This window comes from Bombyx mandarina, chromosome 04 (assembly GCF_030267445.1).
Source record: "Bombyx mandarina strain Sakado chromosome 04, ASM3026744v2".
NCBI lineage: Eukaryota > Metazoa > Arthropoda > Insecta > Lepidoptera > Bombycidae > Bombyx > Bombyx mandarina.
Genome location: NC_143211.1, coordinates 6,107,859 through 6,123,506, shown reverse-complemented (window position 1 = coordinate 6,123,506; position 15,648 = coordinate 6,107,859). Strand labels below are relative to the sequence as shown.

General features: G+C 39.4%; 1 protein-coding gene across 3 annotated transcripts in view; it reads right to left on the bottom strand.

Annotated features, from left to right (window-relative positions):
- Positions 1-15,648, bottom strand: part of LOC114250212 (inactive dipeptidyl peptidase 10) — a 137,738-nt gene that overhangs the window by 24,787 nt on the left and 97,303 nt on the right. The gene's annotated exons all lie outside the window — the stretch shown is intronic.

Genomic DNA, 15,648 nt, shown 5'->3' with positions numbered 1-15,648 from the left:
GCAGTGCGGCCACTCGGACTCTCCGCAACGTGACCACTGAGTGGACTGGCTGCTCGACCACAATACGAGGATATTCCATAACTGGAACCGATAAAATTCAGCACACCGCGTTGGTGTTTTTTTGATTGTCGCAGCTCGCGTCTTGAATTTAAATTTTTTGACGAAAACGTAGTAAGTAGCACTACGTCTGGTCCCCCGATTGATGGGGACGGCCGGTTCTTTGAGCCGGCTGCTCCCGAATATTGGGGGACCGGATCAGGTTGTGCGCCGCCTCTACGCGGGGGTGGTGCGATCGATGGCCCTGTACGGTGCACCTGTGTGGGCTGAGCCACGCAACCGGGCCACTATGGCTCGGTTCCTGCGCCGGCCGCAGCGCACCGTTGCCATCAGGGTCATTCGCGGATATCGCACCGTCTCCTTCGAGGCGGCGTGTGTTTTGGCGGGGACGCCGCCATGGGAGCTGGAGGCGGAGTCGCTCGCTGCCGACTATCGGTGGCGCAGCGAGCTTCGTGCTCGGGGCGTGGCGCGTCTCCCCGAAAGTGAGCTGCGGGCGCGGAAGGCCCATTCTCGGCGGTCCGTGCTCGAGTCGTGGTCGAGGCGATTGGCCAACCCCACGTGGGGGCTACGGACCGTCGAGGCGGTTTACCCGGTCTTTGATGACTGGGTGAATCGTGGCGAAGGACGTCTCACCTTTCGTCTGGTGCAGGTGCTGACCGGGCACGGATGCTTCGGGAAGTACCTGCGCCGGATAGGGGCTGAGCCGACGACGAGGTGTCACCATTGTGGACACGACCTGGACACGGCGGAGCATACGCTCGCTGTCTGCCCCGCTTGGGAGGTGCAGCGCCGTGTCCTGGTCGCAAAGATAGGACCTGACTTGTCGCTGCCTGGCGTCGTGGCGTCGATGCTTGGCAGCGATGAGTCATGGAAGGCTATGCTCGACTTCTGCGAGTGCACCATCTCGCAGAAGGAGGCGGCGGGGCGAGTGAGGGAAAGCTCTCCTCACTACGCAGAAACCCGCCGCCGCCGAGCAGGGGGTCGGGACCGGGGTCGTATCCGTGACCTGGCCCCCTAAGAGCTAGGGGTCCCACCCGTTTTGTGCGGGGAGGGACCCAGACGTGGGGTGGCGTGCTCTGCACGCTCACCCGCAATAGGAAGCCGGGTGATGGTAGACCGCGTTCCCCCGACCGCTCTGGGGGAAGGTGTAACGCGGCGCCATCAAAGCGGGCTCTCGGCCCGCTGAACGAGGGAACCGGTGGTCGTGTCGCTGGCGGCCACCGGTCCGGCGTCCGTGGGACGGTGGGATGGATGTAATGTGCTCTGCGTCAACCCTGTCCCGCCGTTTCAATAGCCCCGACTGGGCTCCGGCCCGGTCCGAGGTAGGGCGCCGGTTGTGAGCGGCAGGAGTTTTTAGTGAGGTTCAACTCCCACATACCCCACCTGCCGCGCGGGTGGGGATCCGGCGATTTTCTCCTGTGGAAAAAAAAAAAAAAAAAAAAAAGTAGCACTACGAGCGATGCCAAAATAGAGAAATGAATTGAAGATTTTAACGAATTAAATTTCCTAGCGATTCGAATTTATTAGTAAACAATACCTTAAATAAAATATTAAGTATATTTTTATGTATTTTATTGAAAATTCAAAATTTTGGTTACTGGTAGGTAGGGCCTCTTGTGAGTCCGCACGGCTAGGTACCACCACCCTGCCTATTTCTGCCGTGAAGCAGTAATGCGTTTCGGTTTGAAGGGTGGAGCAGCCGTTGTAACTATACAGAGACCTTTTAGAACTTATATCCCAAGGTGGGTGGCGCATTTACGTTATAGATGTCTATGGGCTCCAGCATAGATTATACACTTGGGCTCCAGTAACCACTTATAACACCAGGTGGGCTGTGAGCTCGTCTATGGAATAAAAAAAAACCTAAGTTACAGCGGCGATTGTTATTTTATTATTTTTATTGACTGTTTTTTTTGTACAATTGTTAGTGTACAATAAAGTATATTCTCTGTCAGTTTCTTGTCTCTTTCTCTTATTTATTTGATAACGTGTACTGTTGCCAATACTCGAAGATATTGCAGAGTTGGAAATTTCTATTTTATTTCTTCTCTAATTCAATGAGGAATTCATTTCTTTTTTGACGTTGCTAAAATTATTATTCATTTAGAATTGTAGTTCGGTAACTACCAGGAGTCCTGAAAGTTACTTGGAAAGTGCATTGAAAACATCTGGGCATATTTGGTAATTTTTAAAAGGTTCTTAAAAAAAAGTATTAAAAACGCGAAATGTTTACAAGACCTATTAATTATTGGACAGTACAATATTTTGTTTCCCTATAAATCGAGTATATGATGCTGTAACTATATAACACGGTCACACTGTAAAGAATGTACGAATTTGTTAAATTGTTTTCAGAGCCACATTTTTACGTCGAAAGCGTATAGTGAATAGTTGGAGCCGTTCCAATGCGGGTGCTGATCTCACTGCATACTTTGTCTACTACAATTTGTTTAACACCAACTTTACCACTACCACGTTTAATTTATGGCAACTTTTCAGATTGTTCCATTCTTTTATATTACCTTTACCGATTAAACCTAAGATTTGATCGTGTTCTTTTTCTCGGGTCGTTTGTCCGGTAATTTTTTTTTTCTTTTATTGCTTACTTGGGTGGACGAGCCCACAGCCCATCCGGTGTTAAGTGGTTACTGGAGCCCATAGATATCTACAACGTTAATGCGCCACCTACCTTGAGATATATGTTCTAAGCTCTCAGTATAGTTACAACGGCTGACCCACCCTTCAAACCGAAACGCATGACTGCTTCACGGCAGAAATAGGCAGGGCGATGGTACCTATCCGTGTGGTCTCACAAGAGGTCCTTACCACCAGTAAAATCTCAGTTGTTATTTGAATTTAGGTTCAGGTTGAAATCAGGTTTCTTACTTACCATTATCATGTGCTTTTGAGTTATACTCAGAGGAAGTAAGAGTTGCACTTGTAAGAAATCATTTCCATTTTTTTTTATTCTTTATTAGAGCCATACACCTATTAGGTTAAGTCGGCTATTTCCATTTTAAGAAATACCTCCAAATCTAAAAAGCGTTTAAATAGATAATTATCCATCTCTGTAAGTGTAAGATAATTATAGTAATATTAAACCAATGCATGCTTTGCACGTTTTAGACTATAAGATAGAATTAATTAACGTAAAAGAAGAAACTCAGCCGTGTTTTATGAAGTTGAAGTAATTCCTCAAGAACAGCATTGAACTGAGCGGAGGCTTCGGAAAACAGGCGATAATCACGAGAAACCTACGAACCGTTTTTTAGTCTTTAAGAGTAACTGAAGCAAAGAGCCTTAATTATAGACCGTGGTGTAAGAGGTCACCACATTCGCGGGATTTATTTGCCTCTGAAGTGGAAAATATTTACGAAGAAACATCCAACAAAAGTGTACTTCGGCGATAAAACTTTGGTAAAGTAGCTTATAATAATGGCTTGTAAAAGACTCGAGGGCCACGAAAATGGACATTAGTTCAGAGTCAAATGTTTTAAAATGTTCATAATTATGATGCTTAAGACTGAAAATGAAATTTGTCTATAATAAGCTATTCGTTTCCGTACATATACCTAGCAAAAAGAACGTAAGTGATATTACTTTTTGTTTGGAAAACGTAAACGAATCTAACTGCGGTAACTGCAGAAGAATAATTCGAATATTTTCAAAATACCTTTCGTAATTGAAGAAAAATACTTCAACCCAAACCAGAGTGAAATTTCCGGGTGTCCCTAATGAGTTCAAATATTTAGAAAACTGCGTCGTTGCTGCAGTGAGACTGCGGCAGAGCACCTGAATACTTGGGAACGATTTACAGCATTAATTAAGTGCTAAAGATTTATTGCTCGCTCGTTGGATTATTCGACAACTTTGCCGGCGCCAAGAGAATCGTTTTGGCTTCGGTTCCAAACGTAGATTGATGGGGTTTTATGAAATAGAAACAAAGAGCCAGCAGGCCGGTAGCTGCGCCTACCATTTCGTTCCGCCGACATTCTACCTATGCTAAACTCGTGTTACATGTAACGTGTAAATTCAAGCATATAATTTGATTACGTATCTAGACTAGACGTGTTTTACGGTTTCATCTGAGTAAAGTATACAATTCAGAAATAATGTAACACATTGCATTTTAATAAGGAGTTTGCTTGTGTTACTCTCTTGTCCATAAACTATCAGTAGATTTGTAGGTCCCTTGGTAAGTAAAATCACGAACCAGAGACATCTTAGTTGTCAACAATATGCCGTTCAGGGATCCTGGCATGTGTCCAGGTTTTAATTCAATTCGATTTGCCTCAAGCTCGCAATTTGTTACACTCACATTAATCTGCCGAATGTTTTGATATCCTATAAAATCGATGAAAATCTTATGTGTATATGTAACGTTAATGCATTTCGCATTACTCTGCGATTTTACTACTAACTACATGCCAGAATTGATCGATATTTTTACTTAATCGGTGACCTAGAAGTGACGCACTACTATTTAAATCTGCTTCGAAAAAAATATTACGATTTAAAGGACAATTAGTGCCACTTATAATGTAATTACAGTGACCGGTTGTGGTAGTATTCGCATTGGGCTGTCTATTTGCTCCGGGAACTATGTACTTTAAGCGGATTGGGGCCACCTTCTAAAAAAAAAATTTTCAAAATCTACTTCGATCGTTTTCGCGACTTATTTTTTTTGGATTGGTTGATAAACGATCTCACGACCCACCTAATCAAAACGTGAATGCTATCGCCCAACATGAGATAGATACGTGGTCTAAGTCTCAATTGTTGATTATCCCGCCCATCAAGCCGGAACACAATAATGCTTCGCGGTGGAAGTAGGCAAGGAGGTGGCACATACCCGTGTTGGGCCATGAAACACCCATGGATCAAAACTTAGAACATAGTTCACCGTTTCTTTCAAAGACTAAGTACATTGAAGAGTCTGTAATTCATTATCATTTTATATAGATTAGTTTTGAAGCTTACTCGAATAACCGAGTTGCCTAAAAGATCGAGAATTGCCGCAAAGATGTGGTAAAAACATCATAATCGGGGAACCGATTCAGATCCGATATTTAGTGATGTGTTCAAATCGACAAAATAAGGTTTGATTTTATATTTAAAATTGGAGCAAAGTAGGATTCTTAGAAAATATTACGTTGTAAAAGCGCAAAATCACAAGCGCACACGCTGACAAAAATGACAAAAAAAATTGCCTCAAATGTTGGATCGGAGCACGAGGAAGACAAACTTCTAAACATTTCAATCAAGTCAAACTGGATTCGAGTTCCCATTTTACTTTCTAAAACACTTACCGGAGTCTTGTTATAAAGTATAAATAGCACCGCGTTATGTTCAACGTAGGAAAATCCGGGAAAGCCTCTTACGAATGAGTCTCCGAGGAAAAGTCTTGCATCCTCCATTTTGTAGGTATTTGTAAGAGCTTGACTCTTACTGTTTTGATAAAGGGCTTTTTTCGTAAATTATGAAGCGTTTGTAGACTAACAGGTAAGACTCACAGTGAAGTTGTAGCTACGTAGATATATTTTTTCTAAAGGTGAGTATGATGGAGTGGGTGACATCTCCTTCTCTGTCCCACACAGCTATGACGGTGACGTCAGGAAACACGATATTCATTAAAATTAACCTTGATTCCTAATTTAGAATCCAGTAAATAATATAAAAATATTTTTTGGTGTAATAAAAACTAATATCCCGAAATGTAGCCATCGTATATTCAATGCTATTTACGCTTTTTTTTCAGTTAGAATGTGATTATTAGTATGTTCCAGTTTATCAGAGAAAAATGAATATCAAAATGATTTACCTGAATTGAGAATGCTGTTTACAGACTTAACTACACTTAAACTTAACTAAAGTGGCATAAAGGATAAGACGCCGGTGCATTCGTATCCAGCGATGCATCAGTGTTCGAATCCCGCTGGTAAGTACCAATTTTTCTAATGAAATACGTATATAACAAGTGTTCACTTTCACGGTGAAGGTATAAAATCGTGTAGTAAAAATCAAACCCGTAAAATTTTAATTTGCATAATTACTGGTGGTAGGACCTCTTGTTCAGGGTCGCATTCTCACTTTCTTCGGGCATGTGTCGCGGCGGGGTGATGACTCAGTTGAGCGCCTTGTGGTGCAGGGCATGATAGAGGGTACAAGACCGCGCGGCAGATCACCGTTACGATGGACCGACCAAATAAAGGCAGCTCTAAACGGTCCCGTTAGCGAGTGCACAAGAAGGGCCGCGGTACGCGAGGAATGGCGACGTCTGGTGAAGCGCACCACCAACCAAAGTGATGACCACGACCACTCTGCCAAGAGTGCATACGACTGAGAAGAAGAAAGGACCTCTTGTGAGTCCGCACGGGTAGTTACAACCACCCTGCCTATTTCTGTAGTGAAGCAGTAATGGGTTTCGATTTGAAGGGTGGGGCAGCCGTTGTAACTATACTGAGACCTTAGAACTTATATCTTAAAGTAGGTGGCGGCATTTACGTTGTAGAAGTCTATGGCCTCCGATAGCCGCTTAACACCAGGTGGCTCTTCCACCCATCTAAGCAATAAAAAAATTAAAAAAATCTTTTGCTGGAAATTTTTTGATTACAAATCATCTAGCGATCTTAAACGAATCGCAAAACCGATAGAAGACCTCAGGGTATGAAGATTTATATCCGACTGGGCGCAAACTATGTTCTCTCGCCGGGAACTTCGTAGGATATTAAATGTCATAATTCATCAATGTGAGCCCGTTGCACTGTCGCTCAGAACCATTAGTAACACAGTTTCCTCGTATATCATTGTCTAACATTGTCGTCTTTTGTATCTAGTAGAAAACTTAAAGTAATTACATCTTATTACACCACTTACTTGATATAACACTAAACTACAGGGACCTTATTCGATCCAGATGAGAATCAATCTTCTTTTTAAATGTATTTGAGATTTTAGGGTTTGTGTATATTGTCATGTATACGTGTGTTATCAATGCCTAATAAATAAATGAATAATTTTATGCGTATGAGTGCAACACTCGTCAGTAGATTTTTTGTTAAATCCACTAAGCGGCTGGAACCAGAATTGGCTAAACTAACTAACCGGACCTAACCTAATCTAACTAACAAGACAGAGATATACAAACAAAAACGTATAAGATTTATACCATGCTATCGAATGTATCATAAATGCGATTCGCATGAGTTCTAGAGAGATTATTGAACCGTATAATTTACACAATACGATTAGGAAAGAAAGCGAATCGGGAAAAACAACGACCTCCTCAACGTTTTATCGTGCTAAAACAAAAACCTTTATTACGCAGATTCCGGGAATACGAATACCAATCGCTATTTAATTTTCAATTCGTGTTTATCCGATATCCGAGTAATTTGCATGCAGTCAGTGATTTAAATAATGATCCAGCGCAGAGCGAGCCAATCTCTCCGCTAAGTTATGGTAATCTGTTTCTTGAATATTGTTATCTAGGTACCTTCCTCTAAATCATGTCGTGCTTCCCTTTGCTTTCGTTCCGCTCTTTGTGTGTTTATTTATGAGGCTACCTTTTGTGTGTTCCTGTAGATTTATGCCGCTAAGAGCACAAGAGTATGCCCACGTTGTTATGATTTTTGATGTCATAATTTACAGTATTATTCCGTTAGTAGGTCCGTAGTCCGCAGGTTATGAATTGGTGTATTTTTATAGGTAATTTAATAGGTTTAATTTAATAGGTAATGAATTAGTTTTTGCGACTTTGCTTTTTTTTTCTATTTTTAGATAAGTTTTTAACCGACTTCAAAAAAGAGTAGGACCCAATTTCGAGCGTGTTTCTTTTATGTGTATTTAGATCTCTTGTGTAGGTGAATTGATTTTGATGATTCTTTTTTTATTTGAATGATGGTTCTTTCAACGCCATCTCATTTATCACAATTTGACCTGTAGTTTTCGAGTTATTATTAATAATATTACATATTATTATAATATAAAATTGCTATCGACTGCATTTATGACCTTCTCATCAATATACGTAGATCAACAAATGTAGTCAATTTGATGTAACAGACTGTATTAATAACACAAAATTTAAATTAAATTAATTAAAAAAACTGACTTCAACAAAATATTGTTAATTTTTTTTTTTAATTCATTTAAACATTTAATTTCCCTTCTTCACAATTTCAATTTAATTCGCACTAGCTCATCTGATGGCAAGAGATCACCGTTACATATGAGCGTCAGCAATGCCAGGGAAACAACCATGACGATGCTTTTCGAAGATTGACGATGTGGCGATATTCATGCAAATATTGAAAAAAAAGCCATGAGTTTCTTGTAGATTCTTTTAGTAGACAAACTGCATTTTGAGCCGGTGGTAGGACCTTAAATTTTTTTAAAGCACCTGTATAGGTTGGTCTAATTGAATGAGAAGAATTTTAATTTTTCCAATTAATTACCGTTTGCAGAAATATTTACACAGTTCATTCAAGTTTCTTTAGAACGCCCCCTCTTCCGTACCAAAGTGGAAACGGTAGCCGTTTTTTTTTAAATTAACACTTTTTTTTTCCGTTTGTTTCGACTCCATCATCTGTTTTTAGGTAGCTTAGACCAGCTAATCCACGTCACAACGTGATTGAAGATGATATGACCTACCCCGTAGAAGCTGAGACAATACGCCACTTATAAATTATTTTTTGATGAACAAAACAGTAACTCAAAAATCCTTGGAATAGTTTAGTATGGTTTTGTAAAACTTGGCCGACGTAACCTATCGTTCGTTTCGTTCTAAAATGCGTAAGGTAGGCACATCCAGTCGGCGTGGCGTCGGTCACGTAATATCAGCCGTCGCCAAGCACCCCACGCCGCCCAGCGTCACAGACAAGCTCGACTTAAAGTCATGCTTCGCTTACGAGGGCTGCACTAAAAGTATCGGGAATGGAATATTTCCACTGTTCCTGTCATATTAAAATCTTTTTAATTGAAAACTCCTTGGTTTTAAAAATCGAATACCATTTATTTATTTAAAAAAAGATTCTCGGTCTTGTCACGAGGTTTTGTCAAACTTGTTTAGTCGTTGAGAAAATGGAATTGACTCGAGAAAATTCAAGAGCGATGATTTATTATGACTTTCGAAGTGGTTTAACACAAAAACAGTGTGTTGACCGGATGATTTCTGCATTTGGTGATGAAACCCCATCCAAAACCACAATTTATCGCTGGTTTGCTGAGTTTCAACGTGGACGTGTCAAGCTCAGTGATGATCCCCGTCAAGGTCGTCCAAAAACTGCAGTCACCCAAGAAAACGTTGATGCTGTGCGTAAGCTGATTGAGGAAGATCGACATGTGACATACCGCGAAATTCAGGCAACTTTAGACATTGGCATGAGTCAAATACAAATAATCTTGCATGAACAATTAGGTGTAAAAAAGTTGTTTTCCCGATGGATACCGCATTCGCTCTGTGAAGAACAAAAAGCGGCTCGCGTTACTTGGTGCGTCAGAACTCTCGAAAGATTCCGCGCAGGATCCTCAAATGCTGTATACAACATTGTATCAGGTGACGAATCCTGGATATACGCGTACGAACCCGAAACAAAAAACCAGTCACGAGTTTGGGTGTTCGAAAATGAGTTAAAGCCAACAAAAATAGTTCGTCCACGGAGTGTTGCAAAAAAAATGGTGGCCACGTTTGTCTCCAAAACCGGCCATGTTACTACTATTCCTCTTGAGGGACAAAGAACGGTTAATGCAGAATGGTATGCTAGCATTTGTTTGCCACAGGTCGTTTCTGAACTCCGTAAAGAGAACTGCAACCGCCGCATCATCCTCCATCACGACAATGCGAGTTCTCACACCGCGCACAGAACAAAAGAGTTTTTAGAGCAAGAAAACATAGAATTATTAGACCATCCGCCGTACAGCCCCGACCTAAGCCCTAATGATTTCTATACTTTTCCTAAAATAAAGAATAAATTGCGTGGACAGAGATTTTCATCACCTGAAGAAGCTGTGGACGCCTACAAAACGGCCATTTTGGAGACCCCAACTTCCGAATGGAATGGTTGCTTCAATGATTGGTTCCATCGTATGGAAAAATGTGTCAAATTTCGCGGAGAATACTTCGAAAAGCAATAAATACATTTTTAAATAGTAATGTTGTGTCACTTCGTTAATTCCCGAAATTTTCAGTGCCGCCTAGGTATCAGATGGATTAACCCGAGTCAAACATTGCAGATGTTGTGGGAAAAAAAACACACACTAGATATGCCGAGCAATTTCACATGTTTTACGTATGTAATTAAGTACGAATGTAGCGTGTCGTGTCGCGATTTCACACGTGTTAGATAAAAAGTTGCTTGAGTTACTCTCTAGTTCGTAAACTACTAAACAGCTCATGCCGGTACATAAAATCACGAATGAGCTAATGTCGGATTATTATAGCAGATAGATACATATATCCGTTTCTCGGGTCAAGCCATTTATCATGAAAAAAAGTATCCTATGTGTTAACTTAACAAAAATAGGAAACAACTTGTCGTTGCCGAGTGTTATGGCATCGATGCTCGGCGACGACTAGTCGTGGAAGGCTATGCTCGACTTCTGCGAGTGCACCATCTCGCAGCCTTCTGCGGCGGGGCGCGTGAGAGACGCACAAGCCCGCCGCCGTCGAGCGGGGGCCAGGGAGGCGGACCTCGCGCAAGCCCTGGCCCTCTAAGTGTTTCGGGTCCCCCTTACATGTCGGTTTGGGGACCGGCGAATGGGGCCTAAGAAGACGACGTGCAAGCTGCTCTGCACGCGTTTTACGTAAGAGCATACGGGTGATGGAAGGCCGGCTATCCTCGACCCACGCTGGTTTTGACCCAGCGGGGTATTCCGTAGGATAACCCATTCTAACCGGCGCCATCTAGGCGGGCTCCGGATAGCCTGCTGACCGAGAGGGCTGGTGGTCGTGGCGCGGACGACCGCCGGTCCGGCGTCCCGAGGGGGAGGGTGATGGGAGAGATGTGCTCCGCACTAAACGCTTCACTCTCCCCCCTTTGCCTTTTCATGAGTTCTGTCTCATGCGAGGTTTGGATGCTGGTTGTTGAGCGACAGGAGGTTTTAGTCGGTTCGACTAAAACCTCCTCCGGCGATTACCTTCTGACCAAAAAAAAAATGTGTTAACTTAATTAAGTCCAATTAATCAAAGCATACAAACTTTTACATTTAGAGTATTGGTATAGGATAAATAAATAAATAAAAGACTACTACCCTGCTATAAAAAAATGAATTCAGTGCCACTTAGGATGATGTGAGGATTCTAAGGATACAACATACATTCCAAATTTGTTCAGGCATAAAAGGCTGCTTAAATTAAGAAAGTTTACATACTTACAGGACCTGAACACATTACACCGCTTTTTAGATGCAAATATATTAAAAAGTAATTTTTTAGACAACTACTATTTTTAATACGCTTTTATTACCTTCAGACGTGTGTATATTAGTTTGTATGTTTGTAACTTAACCTTTGAACATAATTTTGACCATCTTCAAAGCGTCGGATTAACTCGAAATTTGGTATACTTGTTAAGGACCGATGAAAAATCATTATTTAAAAACAATTTGAAAAAAGAATTGAAAAAAATTGAAATCCAACTAAAAAGTAGAAAATAAATTTTAATAAATTTGAATTAAAAATAGTGTAAGAAAAAAATTATTTTATTGTAAAAAAGCGTGGGATGTATGATATCAGTAGTTATTAATATTTTATGAACAGATTTGAGTAGAAGGGTTATTTTGATAACATCCTGAAAAGCACCCCACGCTTTTTTTTTGATTTTATATAAAAGCGTATTTTGTTAGATTTTTTAAACTATTATTTATTATTTTTATTAGTGTTATCTTGAAATTTTTATGCTTTCCGATTTCTGTTGTGGTGGGATTAAGAAGTTTGGATGCACGAACGATAGTATTGTATCGAAGACTTTTTCATACAACAGCGCGTGGTTTATGAAAACGGCGATCCGCTTCTAGGTCCAAAAAGTAGGAAGATTGGGCGTATATTGCTGCTCTTGACGGATGAAAAGAAGTAGTATCAGTAGCTCGAGTAGACTGCAGCCATATTACCATACAAAAAAGCAAAAACGAAACATTTTTTTTGTATTTTCACAATTTTTACGACTCGTAAACATATTATTTTATTTCTTTATAATATTTCGTAACAATATTTAGTCTAATAATAATTTTGATAATCCTCAGTTTTTGTTTCTTTAAAATTACTATTTTAAAACAATACGGAAAGTTTAAAATGCATAAAAGATTTCTCAATCTTCAGGTGTCAGTGATTATGGTCGAACCTCGGCCATTGAACGAACACTAGTTCTGGTAAATAGGGCAAACTATTATCATTACGAGCCCGGACTTAGTTAAGATTGAACCCGATCCTTATTTCAAATACCTAAGTGATTTAAATTAGTTAGCATTTGTTGAGGTTAACTGTTAATATGACATTTAGTTAGTTTCCTCTGATATCAATAATAAGCCCAATAACACAAATACTGATTGGTGATGAAGTCCTGTTTATAAGATTGGTTCTCGTATAACATTTAATGTCCATTAAGAAAATCACTTTTAATTTATAACTGTCGTATTTTTCAAGAGAACTCTGTGTCCCGGTTTCTTATGGATTCGATACGTTTGATTGCTGTTCAATCGTTAGAAACAAAACAAAAAAGATTTGAGGAGCCGCAGCAGTAAGCAGGGCTTCGGCCGTAGCCCCTGGGATTGCTAATGTTCTTAAGCGACACTGAGTGAGTACTTAACGGCCGTCTAGTGTAAGTGACATGGTCACTACATAAAGGGGGCGCGGGTTCGAATCCCGCCAAGGGAAGATATTTGTATGATAAATATAAAATGTATTTTCCAGGGTTATGGATGTATATTAAATATACTATGTATGTGTATAATAAAAATCTCACATTTATTTCCGTTATCTGGTACCTGTAACACAAGTTCTTTACGAACTTAGCACGGGACCAGTTAACGTGACGTGGTCGTTAGTAAATATTATATATTTAGTAAATATTTTAATCAGTTGAACAAGGTAAAATGAAAAAAAAAAAACAAATTCCGAAAATAATTTCTTAAATATGGATTATTATTAATTTTTAAGTTAATTTAAATTTTAAATTATATATATATACTACTACCGAGGTACGCAATATAAAAAGTCTACCGAGTCTACCGAAGTAGGCATTATAAAAAGTAGATGAAAAGCACGAAAGTTTCGCGGCACTATGGGTATTGTGTATGTACGTACGTGTGATATTTGCTTTATCCGCATACTACGTAGATTCGAATAAACAAACACTGGTTTCGTTATTTCAATTGTCTGATAACTATCAAGAGAATTGTGTTTTCATTGGCAAACATTCACGTCGATTGTGTCACGTATACGTGAACGGGTTAATTGAAAGATTTGTTATATACGATTTTGTGAGTACTAGAGGTCCCGCAGTAGTCGAAATTCGACTATAATTAATTGGAATTGTAAGTTTGTACACTATTATGGTTGTATTTTATACTTCTACTAGCTGACCCGGCAAACGTTGTGTTGCCTTAAATAAGATTTCTAGGGAAATTCTAGTCTAATATATAAAATTCTCACAAACCTCATTCAACCACATAATATAGTAAGCGGCACGTAAGTTGGCAAGGTTTTGGTGTAGTGGGGGTAATGTCGCGCATAGTGTACATTGCAACAAAAAAACGGTCACTTTTATTGCCCGCATATATGTTAATTTTATTTTATAAAATTTTTTATTTGCCATAATTTATTTTTAAGCCTGTGTGTTTAGAAGAAAGTTAAAGAAAAGAGAGGAATTCGTGAAGTGTATTAGGTGTTATAAATAAAATACAATTAAAAGTTAAAAATTTTATTTAAAAAAATATACTTAATATTAAAAATTATGTGTCGCCGTCGTCACTATCATTTTCTAATAGTGCTACCCCTTGGATTAAATTTATGGTAGCACCTGAGCTGGTGGAAGGAGTTGGCTCCTCATCGTCGACATAACGAAGAGTCGCTGTCGTCACTGGCGTAAATAATAAAACGCTCAGTGACTGAATCGACTATAATTATGGTCATTGGTATTTGGTCCTGCCATTGCAAGCAAATTTAAAACAATAACACTCGTAACAAAAACTAAATTTAAAACAGTAAGAACAACTCGTAACAAAAACTCAATATAAACAAAGGGTTCCTACAACTTTAGTAGGCGCATGTGTAACCGGGAGCGAACGGAACGTGGACGCGGTGCGGGAGGGGAGGGTCGACTGACTTACCAATCGCGTGCTCGGAACGGTGCTACGTCTTTCCCCGCGTCCCGCTTGACAACCAAAGAGACCTAAAAAACGACTTCTGCGCATCTAGCGACTCTTGCCAAGTTACGTGCCGGGGACTATACCTCATTATAACCAAGAAAAAAAATAAAAAATAAAAAATGTTTGGGGTGGACAGCCCTTATCACTTAAGGGTATGAAATATAGATAGTAGCCGATTCTCAGACCTACTGAACATACTATTGATACACAAATAAAACCAAAAAAACATGGCTGGCAAGCTACGATTGATACACAAATAAAACCAAAGAAACATGGCTGAAAAATGTATAGTGAGTAAGACAGGAGACCGGCTTCGTCCTCATCCCTACTACGTGATGTTTGCTGGATGAGAGGCGACACCTGGCGGGGATAACTGATCGACTGAATTTAAAAAAAAATCATAATTAAAGGAACTTGAAATTATAAACTCTGAATAAGAATTTATCGTACTACAATTATAATATTTGATTGCCATCTTGCAACCTTATTGCGGATCTTTGCATAGAATAAAAAAAAAAAAAATCGGGATCGTAAAATAGGGGTTGATCGTATAAGAGTGAAAATTGAGAGTAATATATATTTTTTCTATTTTAAGTCATGACAAAAAAAAAAAAAAATCTTGCCAAAAAATTTAAAATTAATTATTAACAAATAAAAAATAGGGGTTGATCGTAGAGGGGTGAAAATTTCAGAGTAATATGATTTTTTTTATTCTAAGTCATGACAAAATAAAAACAAAATTCTTGTAAAAAAATTTAGTTTTTAATTAGCAAATAAAAAATAAGGGTTGATCGTAGAAGGGTGAAAATTGAGGATTGTATGTATTTTTGTATGTTGTATCATAAAAAAATAGAAATTAAAAAAATTGTCTAAAAAATAAAAAATAAAAATTTAGGGGTGGACTACCCCTAACATTTAGGGGGATGAAAAATAGATGTTGGCCGATTCTCATAGATACTGGATAAGCACAAAAAATTTCATCAAAATCGGTCAAGCCGTTTCGGAGGAGTATGGCAACGAAAACTGAGACACGAGAATTTTATATATTAGATAATCACAAATTACGCCAAGGCTACACTATTAAAAAATATTAATAAAGACAAACAATATTTAATCTATTCTCAGTTTGACAACAGACGTCAAGAACAAAAGTTTGACAATAATAGTATGCATGCGTGTGTGCGTCAAATACATGGTATGTAGTGTGTGTAATGTTTTCTTTATTGA